Source organism: Molossus molossus, unplaced genomic scaffold (assembly GCF_014108415.1).
Source record: "Molossus molossus isolate mMolMol1 unplaced genomic scaffold, mMolMol1.p scaffold_m16_p_18, whole genome shotgun sequence".
NCBI lineage: Eukaryota > Metazoa > Chordata > Mammalia > Chiroptera > Molossidae > Molossus > Molossus molossus.
The window spans coordinates 2,438,029-2,453,705 of NW_023425353.1; the positions used below are offsets into that span (position 1 = coordinate 2,438,029).

Sequence of the window (15,677 nt, forward strand, 5' to 3'; positions counted from 1 at the left end):
TGATCTGAAGGAGGCCACTGGGTGTAGTTGCTCTGGGGCCTCTTGGGAGGTGCAGGCTCACATCAGCTGCTGCCTGTGTCCTGCCTGGAGCCCCCTGGTATGAACTACAAACTGGTCTGCAGATAGTTGCCACTTGTGCTAGGCTTAGAGGTGCCTGGGAAGGGCTGAGCTTCCAGGTGCAGCTGGCTGCCGCTGGGGCCCGGCATGGAGCTGCTCGTCAGGTGCTGCAGGGCACGCTGAGGTCAGTGCTGCTTGTTGGAGTTCGCGAACCTTTGAGAGATTTTAGGGAAGTATGGGCATGAGCCCAGACAGGCTATTTGTTTGGAAAAGTCACTGGAGCTTCTTGGATGGCCCATTGGTTGGGTGGGCGGGGTCTCGGGGAATCCCTGGGGTGGGAGGAACAGTGTGAATGGGTTGACAGAGACTCAGACTGGATGCCAGGCTGTGCCTACAGGGGGAGGGCTTAGCAAAGGAACAAAAAAGCTGCCCGTCCAGCTCTCGCCCTGAAACCAGGCAATTCCGTTCCTCCCCATGTGTCTCTGGTGCCTCTGAGCTGCAGTCCGCGCTCTGGATCCCAGAGCACAGGAGTCCGAGCAGTCCGTGCGCAGCCCTTGGAGAGGAGCACCTGGGACTCCAGGAGCACCTGGGACTCCAGAAGCCCCGTCTCACGCAGCCTCATCTTCCTGGTTTTCACAGCCGGAAGTTATAGGACTTCTCTTCCTGCCGCTGGAGCCCCGGGTGGGGGCCGCGTGTGGGACAGGGACCCCTTGCTCTTCAGGGGGAACCTCTGCATCTGAGGCATCCCACCTGATCTTTATCTGTCACACGTGGGTGTGGGACCAGCCCGTCCACACCTGCACCCCTCCTATCAGTCTCTATGTGGCCTCTTTATATTCTTAGTTATGGGTCTTCTGTGCAGCTCGAGGTCGGGCGGTTCTGAATGATGGTGTTAGCTTGGTTGTACATTTGATGTGGTCGTGGGGAGAGGTGAGGTCAGCATTTGCCTGCCCACCGTCGTCACCGGCTGTCTAAGGCAAATCTTTATGAAGGCGATAAGCAGGTGTGACCTATGGATTCAGGGTGTGTTGTGCAGGCTTTTGCGACTGGTAAGCCACACATTTCTATAGCTTAACAGTGTAAAGGTGTGTGTAGTCTCCTCATGCCAGTGTGTGCCGTGAACCTCCACGGTCTTGTTTGTCACAAGGAACTTGGTGTCTCTTGGGGGAAGAGGAACAGGGAGACGGATGGCTTTTGTTGCCAGGCTGCGCAGTGGCGTGCCTGCTCCGGTCACATCCATTGATGGAGAGCAGGCACCTCGTCCCGACCTCAGTGCCGGGGAGGACGGGCCACGCAGTCGTGAGCACCCAGGAGGAAATACGTGAAATGGAGTTAGTTAGCATGTGATAGTCCTGGACAGTATGTTACATTGCTTTCAGCCGCTGAGGTTGGGTCAGAAAGAGGCAGAGCCCCTCCCGTCTTTGCAGCCTGCTCATCAGCAAATACCTTCGTTCTCTGACGTGTAGGAAGAGGGCTGGTCCTCAGAGCCCTTGGCGTTGCATGGCATGGTAGGGTGTCTTTCATGGAAATCTCGAGAAACAGCTCCTCTTCCCCTGCCCTGGGATTCAGCAGGGCAGTTTGCCGACGGGCCCCGGGCAGCTGGCTCCCTTCCTCCATGAAGGACAACGCCACCTTGAGTGGGGAACTAGTCTGAGTACACGCAGGCCCTTTCCTGTGGCGGGACCTGCGTGTTTCCTGCAGTGGGCCCTATTTTTCTCTTCTACTTCACACTTGACAAGTTCGGAGGAAAGGGTTCCCTGCTGCTGGGGGCTGGCCGAGCCTCCCACGTGCCGGTGCTGTGGACTTGCGGAGGGCTGGGGCTGCGGCGTGTGTAAGGAGAAAACTGAAGTTGCTTTAAAGGCTTTTACTTTTGTGTTTATTTAAGTTTCTCATGATACATCAAGAGGAGTAAAATATAAAATGCTTACTTCAGGATGCCCTATTTTTTTGAAGATCGGTTTCTTCTCCCACCCTCTTGTTGCCCTTGGTAGTCCACAGAAAGGAGCTGAGGTCTCTGTGCCCTCCTCAGACGGGGCTGCCCTCTGCCAGCCGGCGCGAAGCGCAGTGGGGAGCCAGGCAGGGCCAGGGCAGGTGTGGGGTTGAGCTGGGGCTGGAGAGAGCTGCAGTGGCCAGAGCATGAGGACCACGTAAGGGCCAAGGGAAAGGTTTGCTCTCTACCCCGAGAGCGCTGGGGGCCACTGGAAGTACGTGAGCCAGGAGTAAGTGCAGGGGAATGTGTGCGCGTGTGTGCACATGTGCATGTGTGTGCAGCTGAGAGAGAACGATGATGAATGGTGGGCATATTTGCTGTGTGTTTTGGCTGTTGGAAAAGAGTCTCCACAGAAAGGGAGTGTGAAGGGAGCAGGTTGCCCTTCTCCCAGAGGACACAGTAGGTCTCCTCCCTCCTTCTTCACAGAAGTTACCTGTCAGTCAGGAGCTTTGTCCCAGCTTTAAAGCAGGCATTGCATTTAGGGTAAATATTTATGAAATGACAAGCTTTGTGATTAAGATGTATTTTGTTTTTAATGAGCAAATGACTCAGAATTGTTTTAAGTTATTAAAAGACGAATTATTGTGTGCCATCATGGAAAAAGGAAAGAGGAGAAAGTATAATTTTGCATCAAATAATTTATTTACAGCTATAATCTGCAAGCAATCAACCTTTTTAAATGACTTAATTTTTAAACGTTTGAAGTATAAAAAATTTATTTATAGAATGTCATTAAGATGACTTTTAAAAGTAAAATGGACTATCATTTGCTTGAAGGAATGTTACTTGAGGGTAGAAGATGCTGTAAATACTGTTTGAGACATGAGAGATAACATGAATCTGCTCTCAAGACACTTCTGGTTTGAAAAAAAGGCAATAAAAAACCATTAATAAATGGCTGTAAATGTCTTCTTCTTGAAGTTCAGATAACTTTTTCATGTTCTTTAACCAATATTTCAGAAATAGCTTTGTTTTAGAAAATAAAAAACATAAAACATTCTAAATAAAAATATCACCTGATTATTTTCCCTCCAGGGCAAACACCATTTTTTTCTTTCTATTCTTTATTGACAGTTTTATTCCATGGTGGGCCTGTTGAAGACCTGACTTTTTACCTTGCTCAGGTCATGTCACATTGTAACAAGCACGTGCAAATATTCACCCATTCCCAGCATCCTTTTCAGTGGCTACAAAATATTCCTTTCAGACTTTGTCATCTACTTGCTTTTCTTCTGTTTGTTTTACAAGAGAACAAATCCACTTTTATTTACTTATTTTTCGATAGTTCAAATCCTTGAGGGTCCAGTGCTACATGCATTTTGTGTCCAATGGCCTGAGCAGGATGGTTGCTTCGGAATTTGGCCCAAACCACCCACTGTTTCCAGGAGCCAGATCCTTTCTGCAGGTGACTGGTTGGGTTCCTTTGCCGCTGGAGTCACTGTTGTCCTTTGCTTTGTACACATGAGCACGTCTCTTGCCTAGAGAGAGTTCGGTTTCATCTCTCGCATAAACATCATCAATTTTAAGAATACCGTGAGCTCCCTCTGCTCCCAGAGACCCCCGGGTAGCCCCCAAAATGGCCTGGACCACAGCCTTCCAGACATATATGTCACTGTAGAAGTCCTATTCCCAGCAGCCTCCACAGGCCCCGAGGTGGCAGAAAGAGCACTTTGTTCTGTTTTGATTGACAATTTAGGTAAAAATGGATTCACAAAATGTATCTATTTGTTTCAAATCATCTTGTACACTTAACTATTGTAAAAACAACAACAACAACAAAAACACATTAATGGGAAACAGATTTTTTTTAAAGCATCTTTCTATGTGCGTATGTTTCTGAACTTTGCCACAGTTAAAAAAAAGTGAACTGAAACCTTGTTACAACAACTTTTCATTTTTGAGAGAATAATAGGGGAATATATTTGCTACATTATTTCTGGCATATTCTGTCATTGGACACATTGCACCTCCTCTGAAATGGGTTAGTGGAGAATGGCCTTCAGGTTCAGGAATGCTGTTCTGTCTAGTTTGAGGAGACTTCTTGCCTGATTTCAAAACTTTTAGAGGTGATCATTTCTTGTTCCTAGCACACAGGGAAATTTTAAATCTACATATTTCTTAATCTGCTTTTTTAAAGAAGGCACTGATATGAGGTGACTGTTGCCTACGTGACCTGCACCCTGGGACTTCACTCTGCAGGCTGAGAAAAACCATTTGCTGTATGTTTTTGGTACAATAGTTTTGGGATTTTTGTTCAAAATGCCATGGAATGCCTTTAAACACCTTATATGGACACACGAGCCCTTTGAAGGTAGCATGACTTCGAGGCAGGACTGGCAGTCAGTTTAGAACTCACATGGGAACTGAGTGTGGCTGACTGTCGGTCTCTTGAACCTTCAGCAAGTTCAGGCCGCTCTGCAGGACATCAGTGACCCACCCACTCCTGGCGACCAAATATCATGGTTGAAAGTGCTCACCAGATCCGAATCCATATTTTACGTAGGAGAAATCAGAATGTGTTATATGTCAATATGCAAAATTTCCAATCAGTTTTCTAAAACAGAAGTTGTCAATTTTGGCCCTCAGACCAAATCTGGCCACCGCCTGTGTTGGGAAATAAAGTTTTATCAGAACACAACACCCATTTGTTCACCCATCACCAGTGGTTGCTTTCCTAGGAGGATGGCGCAGTGAGTTGCAGGAGAGAACGCTGCCCGCGGTCTGGAGTGTCCCTGCCTGGCCTTGCACAGAGGTTTGTGAGCCCCGTTTGAAAACATGACTAACGTGTAGCAAAACACGTTATGTACACTCAACACCTTCACATTAAGAATGTAAGTGTCTAAAATATTAATTACTCAACAATTAATATGGTTTCAAAATATACTTGTTATCTTTTGGTTTGGTTTTGTTTTTAAATGTGGCTTTTTCTTTGAATCACCAAGAACATCTGAGACACGTCCCCTTTGCAGCTGGCTTTCAAAGCCTCCGCAGAGGTTCCAGTGTCCCCCAGTTGTATTGTAACCTGACACATTTTATTTAAAATGTTGTGTTACACTTTGGAGGATGTCACAGAATTTTTCCTTTTCTTAGTAACAGCCAAAAATGTTTGATTTAGAAATCAGCATTTTCTATAAAATTTGGATATTGAAAGCTAAGAGACATTTGACAGGGAAAACATTAGCTGGGTCTGCATTTCATGGCGTTGGCGTATATTTCCCTCGTTAGAGGTGGGGACTCGGTAAGGACAGACACACCTAACACATGACCTTTGGGTGTCCTCTCTCTTTTCTGCCCTTAGCTTAGTTAGAGGAGTAATCACTACAACTATAAAGTATCTTTGGAGTTTTGTTCAAATCCACAGTGCTTCTGAATATGTGTGGGGGCCTGGGATTCGAGGGTACCCTTGGAACCAGGGAGAATTCAGAAAGGCCTGTCTGTGTGTCTGGGAAGATGCTGGCAATTGTAGCAAACATCCCTGAGTCTGGGAGGCTTACCTCAACGCAGGCTTATTTCTCAGGCCCCTCTGCTGGCTGGTGGGGAACGGGGCTGGGGGCTGTGCTCATGTGGTGTTTCAGGGACTGTGCAGGGTCCCCACCCTCAGCAGGGGCTGGGGCTTGTCCTCTGGGCCTTTGGGCCCATAATGAAGGGGAGAGAGGGCAGTAGGGATGGTTCCGGAGGGCTCAGGGTTAGAAGGAAAGGAACAAACCCACTTCCATCTGTTGGGCCAGAACTCAGGGCCCCACCCAACTACAAGGGAGGCTGGGACGTACATCCCAGCTTTGGGCTCAGGAACAAGGAATGGATTCGATGAGTCAGGCTCTGCCACAGGCTGGCCACCTCTTGTACCATTAAGGAGGCCAAATGCTTGAATATATAAATTGCACAGATATGCTAATAATCTGCAAACCTGTCTGTAATAGGTACCCATGGAAATAGCAGGATTTGGAGAAGGTAGTGCTGGGTTGGGACAGTTGATCTGTATACGTGTGTAAATACACATTAGTAGTCTGAGATCGGCTCCCGCTTCCCACATGCTGTGTGCATTTACGTGTCTGGGCACTCGAACATCACGTGTGCACACACCAAGTTCAGGCGTGCACACCCCAGAAGTTACACAGCGACATTTTATTCTTAAGGTGGTCTGTGTAGACACACAGTTATTTTGCTATTTAAAATCAGTAGTCACTCACAGTTCTGAGGAGACTCGTTACAGTTGTGGCAGACAGAACATTTGTTGAAATGCAGCCACTGTTGTTTCGTTGAAAGTGCACAGTTTCCAGCAAACGGCACCAGGAGCTTCTCAGGGTGTCCACTCTGCTAGAGCTAAGCACACTCTTTAAAATGTTATTCATTTTAAATTATCATTATATGACTATTTTAGTATTATAACTCCATAAAATGAAGGACTAAATTAATCACACCAAAATAGAAATTTAATTTAAAGTGGAGAGCACTCGATGGCAAGGTTTAGCAGCATAGAAACGAGGATATTAAAGACACTTAAAAGCACACCTCTCAATAGTACAGTTTCACAACAGATTTTGAAAGAACACAATTGCATCTAGTGATTTTGTGAAGATCATATTTGAGACAGTTTCATCAAAAATCAAACTGTTGTAAGGTTGGACGAGCACAGTAAAGTCAACAAAGCTCTTGGTCGTTCCACAGAAAAACAAACTTCAAAGGGTCTCTGTTCAGCATCACAGTCGGTGAGGTTTATCCGAGAGTCGCTCTTGGCCACATTGTATCCAGCGGCCTCGCTGGGAAGCCAAGACTGTCCATGGACACGTGACGAAAACTATTCCTTTCACTTTCCTTGATAGTCATGGCATTTTCTGCTAGCTGTCACTTTGTCCTTGACAGTATTGGAGCAGAAACAGAAGTTGACCTGGTAAGGATGGGTTTCCAATCAGCTGTTCCTTATTTTTCTCCAGGGCTGCTTTGTTACATTCAAATTCGGATTTACTATTCATGAAACACATTTTAATTAGTGACCGTATCAGACAAACAGAAGCTCGGCACTGGATAGTCTGTTGAAAATAAACACGAGGGTTCTCATTAACGTCGCTGTTTGAATAATTAGTGGGGCGCCGTGTGCTGAGCAGCCGCGAGAGCTCGCTGGCTCCTGGCGTGCGACAGGCGGACAGCCACGCCGTGGAGTCTGGTGGCGCCGTGCCCACCAATGTCACGTCAGTGAGTGCCCGTGAGGGGCGGGGCCGGACCCACATCCCCCTCCGCGTCGCCGGAACGTCCGGAGTGAGCACATTATTAACGTGGCCCACAGTGCAGTGGTTCACAGGCGTACAGCGTTTCTCAGGTGGACACTGGCGGCGGGAGCGCTCCAGCCCCTGCCGTGGTCCCTGCCGTGGTCCCAGCCGTGGTCCCAGCCGTGGTCCCAGCCGGCTTTCCTGTGCGGAGCCCGCGGCCCATCACTTTCTGTTAAGCAGCAGACACGTTTGGATAATGTCAGCTCTGAAGGAAGCATGTAGATTGATGGAAAACAATATGATTGACTCTGTCCTCTCCTTGCTCTTATAATTGGGGACAGTGGGCCCTAGCTTGTGGTGGTGGGTGCCCATCAACGAGTTCATCAACTGAGTTCGGACGAGCACAGCTTTTGCCAACTGAAATTCACTTTAAAAATATTTTCGATGCATTCTTATCATACTCTTCAGCTGCCAAGCTGAAGACGGGCAGTACCAGCACACCATGGCAAACTCACATGACAAGGAAGCTTCTAAGCCGTAATGTATCAGGCACACAGTTGACACTCACATAGGCACCTAGAGGTCGTGGGGAGCGGGCTGCCTGAGTCCCTCTTATCGAGAGGCACTCGCTGGGAGCCGCCCAGCCTCCTGGGCTGCAGACCTCAGCCCACGCAGTTTCCGCAGGTGCGTGGCTATTCAAATCATGCGCTTCGCACATCTCTTTTTCGGTTTCTACTTATCTGTCTGAGTGGATTAGAAAACACATACATTCATGGAGTTTTACCTGCGTTTGCTGTTGAAAGAGAACCACACACACACGGAATTGCTCATGCTTTCTACTCTGCAGGTCCGGTTCCCTCCTGTCCTCCCGAGGGCCGCACAGTGGCAATGTCTTCCCAGGACCTACGCAGACAAGGCCTGGCATGCAGACCTTTGCCCCTGGCTGGCATTCACAGAAAGCTTTCTGAAACTATTTGAGGATGAGTTGATTTCTGTTAGCAACTCAGCATACTAGGAGTTGAATTTGGTAAATATCCTAATTACCCGACTGAGCCCTGAGCACTCAGCCTCAGACGCGCGCACACAGGCTGTTTCCGCGGGGAGGCTGTGCCAGGGCTTCCTTCTATCGTAGTTTGAAGACAACTGGAAACAGCTGTACATGGTGGCAAGCAAGATTTTGCATGTGTGTGTGCAGAACATGTGTGCATGTGTGTTTATTTCCTCTCATCACCCTGTTGGCTTCTCTGAGCGACTAAAGGACCAGACCCAAAGCAGAACCATCATTGGAACTCATGGATAACCTGCCCTTATTTCTCAGGATGAGATGACATTGTGATTACGAGACTTTATCCTAAAAAAAAAGAAATGATGGAAGTTTAAGGAACCAAACTTTGCACATGAGCCACGCTGTGTTCCAGTGGCGGTTGCACGTGACTGTGTAATCTCACACTTGCGTGAACTCACGCCGATTGCAGAAGGGAAAGAACAGAATACATGCTGAGGCACCTCTGACGTGGCTCCATGTGCTATATGTGTGTTACATGTAGTACACATGCTGCATGTATTGCATTGCTCACCCGCCCACTCTGTTCTCTCTGCCACAGTGCCTGCCCTCTGTGTGTTGCGGTCCTGTGGCATCATGCACGCCCCCAGCCAGTGACTTCCAGGCTTTTTATGGCTGTGAGACACATCGAAAGGTAAGAGGTAGACGACGCTAATAGTGTACACTATTTAAAACTGCCATCCACCTTGCAGGTGGCGAGTGTTGGGTATAGGACTCGCCAGGAAGGCGAAGGAAGCTGGTTGCCAGGCATGGAAGCCAGAGCCAGCCAGGATGCGCCGTCTTTCAGGAGCAGAACCCAGACCTGGGGTCACGCTGTGGAAAGCTGACCTTAGGCAGCTTTGGCGAGCCGTCTGTAAAGGCCGGAGAGTAAGGACTGCCAGCCTCTGGGCTGCACAGTCTCTGTTGTAACTAGTGCGCTCTGTTGGTATCGCGCCAGAGTAGCCATAGACGGTATGGAAGCAAACGGGCATGACTGTTCCAACACAACTTGATTCATAAAAACAGGCAGTGGGCCAAGTGTGCCTCCGGACTACAGTTTGACCCTGATCTAGTGCATGGAAGGGGGACAGCTGGGCTGTAACAAGACACGCCCCTGGGTGTCAGTCCCTCCATTTGTGAGCAAACTGTTTATCAAGGAGAAATGGGGATACGAACACCTGCCCTGAGCACCACGCAGGGCCGCTGTAGGGACAGACCCCTCCCAGCCGTCCTGGCTCAGCCTGCGGGGCGGCTTCTTCGCCTTCCTCTCTGGGCTTCCGCCAGCCCACAGGGAGGAGGGAAGCGCTCATTTTCTGAGTCCTGTGGTTTGTCGGTGCGCTGCTTCCGTTTACAGCTGATGGACAGGCTGTTGAAATGTCTTTTCCGTATCAAATATGGATGAAGGGATCAGCGGGCAGATGTTGGCAGGTGGAAGATCAAGTGCCAATGCAGAACGATTACATTTCCTTTAATCATCAGAACCTGAGAGTGTTTTAAGATCTTCTACCTTTAATATAGGCCTTAATAAATAATAATGCTTTGGCTGCCTACATGTATGTTTGAATTTCACAAGTCTTGCGTGTCAAAACATGGAGATGGGCTCCGTAAATATGCTTCCTGGACTAGCTGTGATGCTGAGCGGAGGTCACACAGGCACACAGTCGGTGAACGGAAGGGGAATCAGACTCCCAACTTGTGAATTTTCCAGGTCGTTTCCTCACAAAAATATGGATGTAATCTTTAAATAGGTTTTCATATTATTATGTCACTTAAGAATTGTTCTCTAATCACAAAGATGCACTACATTAATTTAAAATATTAGTTGTGGCCCTGCCAGTGTGTTCAGTGGTTAGAACGTCGGCCTGCTCTCATTGAAGGGTAGCAGGTTTGAATCCCAGTCAAGGGCACGTACCTGGGTTGCAGGTTCTATCCTTGGCCTTTCCCTGTCTCTCTCTTCCTGTATCTCTCTCTCTTTCTCTGTCCCCCTCCCCTCCTTTCCACTCTCTAGAAAGCAATGGAAATAATATCATTGGGTGAAGATTAACAACAACAAAAAATTAGTTATGTGTTTGCTCTCAGGAAAGATGTCGGGGAGAGCACGTGTACCCCCTCTTTCTGCTCTGTCTTCCTCTTCAGGTGTTGCTTTATGTTCAAGGTCACAACGTGGCTGCTGTATTCCAGCCATCACCTCTACATCCTGAAAGGAGGAAGCAGAAGTGCAAGGGACAAAATGTGTTCCCCGAGCCGAGGCTGGGAAATTTAAAGAATTTTCCCTCTTAAAGAACATTGCCTGAAGTCTACTCAGTGACTTCTACTTACATCCCTTTTGCCAACCTAACATGAGGGCATTTTGGAAATATATCCTGAGACTTGAGACATCTGATGTCCCAGATGAACTCCAGGGTCCAGCAATAATGAAGGAAAGGGGATGGTTACTGAGCAACGGCTATAGTTACACAAAATCGTATCAGTCTGTTTCTTACGTGTTTAATTTTTATTTATTTTCTAATGCCTTGTCTTCCACTGACTTGCTTGGGTGATGTCTTACTTGAATTTTGCATGTTAGAATTTCAGCATATTTGGTTCTCGGCAGAGATATATATCTCAGTAAATATTTTAGGACCGTAATATTCTTACTGAAAGTACCATAGCAAATCTTGAGAAATAAATTTCTTTCTCAAGAGACCTATCAACTTAAACTCCTGAATTTTCTGTTGGATCTGTTGTCCTCTAGACATAAGCTCTTGTTGAAGCCTGAGCACCGGCAAGAGGCCCGGTGCCCACCCAGCTCGGTTCCTGGCCACAGGGCAGCCTTGCGCCTCACCTTCCCCAGGCTGGACGGTGCGCCCCACTCAGCACCTCTGTGGGTTGCTGTCCCCTAATCTCTGCTCAAAGCTCACCTCGGAGGATGGGAAACCAGGGAGCCAGCCCGTCCAGTCTTTCCATTCCAGACTGGCCGGTGTTATTCTTGTGAAAATCTCCCCTTCACAGAAGCAGAATGAGACTTTCCTGTGCTTCAGAGCGCCCCCTGCTGCACCTGCCGCCGTGAAGTTCCTGAAACGTGCTCTCTGACGCACGCAGCGACGTTGAGGAAGGCCTGCTGTGTCCACGTGTGGTCAGCAGTGTGGTTAAGAGTGACGGCTTTGAAGTTAGATCAGCCCAGATGTGAATGCAGCCTTTTGTCCTGAGTGGCCAATGACCCTGGCAAGTCACTTAACCTGTCTGGACCATGGCCTCCTTATGTCGCTCCTGTGAAGAGCTGGGCACAGAGCCGGGCAGTGCTCCGCTCCGGATGTGGGGCAGAAACCTGTCTTCCAGGACTTTTACTGTCCTTTGGGTGGTTCGTGGGCAGTGGTTTTACTGGTAGACACGTTTGTTACTTCTTGCCTGATGGTCCCCTATTCTCAGTGGAGCTTGGGAGGTGGTCTCGGTGCCCATGGTCAAGGCCGCTGGACAGCCCTGCTAACAGGACTTTGCCTGCTGGGCCCCATTTTGACAATTTCCCCCAAGAGGTGTGCAGTTCTTTTTTTTTTTTTTTAATTTTTGTTTTTTACTTACTCAGACAGTGGACCTGCCTAGCAAGCAAAATTCACGAACTGCTTTCATGTCAGTATTGCTGATGATAATCTGAAACTGGGGTTTCACTTGTATAGGCTGCTCCACGATGCTCACTTCCCACCTCATCCCAGTTCCTGCCTTGTGCTGAGTCTGCACAGCAGGCCGGGCCCACGGGTCTGGGAATGGCCCTCACACAGCCATGGCATCGCACACGAGCGGCTGCGTGGCTGGGCAGGGACGGCCAGCGGCGCCAGGTGGCCGGAGCAGCAGTGTGTCTCAGCCGTGCCGCCTGTTGAGTTTCTGAGCACTGTGGGGCAATGGTCAGTCAGGGGACACCACCTGCGGACAGGAGCCTGCAGCGAACTCACGGGCGGTGAGGTATCACAGAGTGCTGGGTTTGGGGGGCTGACCCCCAGGCTTTATTAGTGCCCATCGAGAGTCTGCTCAGGTGGAGAAGATGAGAAGGGTTCTGGAGATGGTGACACCGTTGGACGGTAGACTTAGAAATGTTTACAGTGACACGTTATGTTACCTGCCTTTTGCCACAATTTTACAAAATTTAAAACAGAGGAATTAAAAAGAAGAGTGTTTCACATAAGCTTTGTAGACTCTGGAGAGAGAGGCTGGAAGATCTCGCCTGTTCAGAAGACTTGTGAACTCCGAGCGGTGTCTGGCTTAGATGTTCTGTTTGGACGCTGCGTCCATGCGCTCCGCCCGGAACCATTTCTGTGTCCGCAGGCTCGCGCCCTGTGCTCAGTGTGGCATCTGCTTCTCAGACAGGCTCCCCAGTCACCCATGTTGAAGGAAGTCCCCCCACTGTTCTCCATCCAGGCTCCTGCCTGTTCCCTGTATGGCAGCATCTGCCCCTTTTGAATGTATGTACCTGTTCACCGGGTCTCAGCCAGGGGAAGGGAGGTGTCTGCCCTAGGGTGACTCCCTCCTGGGGGACAGGCCTAAATATGGCAGGCGTGCTCACAGCCAGGATGTATCGAATCCGTCCAAGTACATTTGAGAAATTGCCTGTGAATTTCTGTATTTCCATGTACTACATCTGGGTGACAGAGCAGAAGAAATAAAACCCTTTAATTACAGAAATAGGATACTGCCCTCGGGCTTTCTCTGGAAAGTGTTCACCGTGCACATGTGTCCCATCCAGAAGGGGTTACTCATCACCCTCCCGGAGGCACAGTCATCTGCCATTTGGGCCCAGCACACGTGTGGGTGGAGCAGGGTGGGAGGCAAGGACATCAGATTCCCAGCTCCCGCTAAGCCCTCGCGTTCACTCACGCTTTTCCATGGACGGACTCCTTTTTCTGGGCCTCAGTTTACTGACCTGAGGCAGGGTACGGGCTCGTGGCGTCGCTGCAAGGATGCAGTGAGGTGATGCCGGTGCTTGGCACGGGGCTGGACAGACGATTAGAAAGATCAGCAGAGGCACCCAAAATGATGTCAGAACGCACTGCCCTTCCTGCAGCCTTCGTTTTAAAGGGGTTCATTAACGCAGTGAAGAGCCTTAACTCCCTACCGTATTTGCTCGTGTTTCATGCACTGAATTCCCTTTAAAAGTGAAAAATGCAAAATGAGGAAGCAGTGGGGTGGTCTGTTTCATATCTGCTGTTGACATGTGGGCTCTCGGTTGCTGATGACTTGTTTCGGGTGTGCAGGTGGTGAACCTGCCCGAGGTCCGCGTTCAGGCTGCGGCTCCGTCCTGGTCACTGGCTGTGGGTGCGTTTTGCCCTTATGTTTTTCAGAGCTGGTCTGATCTCCCCTCACAATAGACCGTGTCTTAAATTCTTGAAAATTTTTATATTTTAAACACTACCCTTGATGTTCTGTCCTGAGAATTTACATGTTATTTTCTAACGAAAACTCCATCTCACAGATAGGAGAGAGATATAAATACCCTCCGCGTTAGTGGGTTTCTTTCCCCGCCTCGGAGAACAGGGTATCGTCACGGTGTTGTGTTGGCACACGTGTGCTCGGTGTGCATTGTTCCTGTGCATGGGGACACGGAGCAGAGGGACTTGTCTGTCTTTGCGTCCCTTAACTTTCTGCTGGTAGAAGATGAACTGCGTCGCCCTGGTCGGGGAGCTCAGGTGCTTTGAGCATCGTCCCGATGCACCGAGGCTGTGGGTTTGATCCCTGGCCGGGTACACCCAGGAACCGACCAGTGAATGCACAGATAAGTGGAACAACAGATTCGTGTTTCTCTCTCTCTCTTTCTCTCTTCCTCTCTCTCTCAAATCAGTCATTAGAAAAGTTGTTTTAAGAAGGTGAACTAGGTCTGATCACATACTGTTATTTACATGATTCACGATGAATAGTGAGGTTTATCTAAGAAATGAAAAGAGCCACTGATTTTTATTAATTTATACCCTCTCAACCTATAAAAATAAATTCAACGCAATTCCGTCAAGTGCTGCACACAGTCTGGGGAGACTTGCATGGGACTGACCATTCTTCCGAGTGGCCGAGTCCCTGCTGCTCACATCTCGGAGGCCATGGGACACCCCATCCCCAGAGAGCATTTCAGAAACTCAACAGCGGACATGGAAGGGAAGCAGCCCACGTGCGGTGGGACTTGGGTGTGCATGCCCGGGCCCAGGTTGGCGCAGTGGCCCCTCGGTGCCAGGTGAGCCGGGTTGAGAGGTGCTGGGGTGGAATTTCTCAATGCCAACTTAGACACCATCAGTAAACCTGATGTTTTACCCTGAGTGTTCTCATCCAGAGAGGCCATGCCTTGCCTTTGTCTATATCTGTCCCAAATCATTCGTTCACGGTGACACAAATCCACCTGGTACATATTAAGCCACAAAAACTCAATGAGAGCTACGATTCTAAAACTTCGTTTTGCGATGAGGAAACTGAGGCGTAGTGTGGGATTTGAACCCAGCACCCTTCCGCTGGGGCCATGCTCTAACCCCCCAGACGTAGGCTGCTCACCGTGTGGGCGCTGCGCCACTTGCGCGTGATGTCCCCAGGGCTGCTGCAGCTGCATGGCACCCCTGACTGTCCCGATGCTTTGACTCTTCCTGCTAGATCAAGACCAATGGGGAAAAAAGTAAGTCCCAGGGTTATTAGGAACAAGGACAATCTTGTCATTGGCATTTTCTGTCCTTACTTGGATGTGCCTGTTAAGACATTTTCTCTAGATCTTTGAGTCATTTTTCTCTGGTACATTATCCTAATTAACCTCATCTTGGTAGCCCTCATCTTATTTTGTATTAGCCTCTGACCACCCAGCAATTGATTTGTTCCTCTCGATCACCTGTGTGGAAAAGGGTAGTGCGTGAGGGGCTCTCCCTCCCCAGGTGCGTCCCGCCTGCCAGCCCCTCCCGGCCAGCGGTGCAGCGCATCCTTGGTTCCCGGGATGCCTTCTTTTGTAACTTGTTTACCCGTGAAGACCTGGGCACTTGGAGGTCGCATTGGTTAGCATGGTGAGACCTTTGGCTACTTGGCCAGTAGAATCACAAGTTCATAAGCTAAACCTCAAGGACATTCACCTTCAAAAATGAAAATATTAGGTTTGTAAAAACATATATAGTAAATATATTGAAAAACTATATAAAAGCTAGTTGTGTGGGACCACACATAAGCAATTTTTACTTACAGGGTTTGAAGTATCAGTATCTCCTTGTTAGCACAAACAGTGGACCATTTTTAATGTCCATGTTTAAAATACTGAGCCCACCTGTATGTTAGGCCTCTGAGTACTTGTGACCAGAATAGGCAGGAAGAGGAATTACCACTGACCCTCAAACTACATGGGGTGAGGGGTGCCGGCCCTCGTGAAGTTGAAAATCCACATAGAGCCCTAGCCGGT

At 48.8% G+C, this 15,677-nt stretch overlaps 1 long non-coding RNA gene across 7 annotated transcripts in view; it reads left to right on the forward strand.

The window, feature by feature from the left end:
- The window catches only part of LOC118633076, a 269,140-nt gene that overhangs the window by 202,038 nt on the left and 51,425 nt on the right, over nt 1–15,677 (forward strand). For all 7 annotated transcript variants that reach the window (XR_004960143.1, XR_004960144.1, XR_004960142.1 and 4 more), the window contains one exon: nt 8,859–8,951. This is a non-coding gene — a long non-coding RNA (uncharacterized LOC118633076). The remainder of the gene's footprint in view (nt 1–8,858; nt 8,952–15,677) is intronic.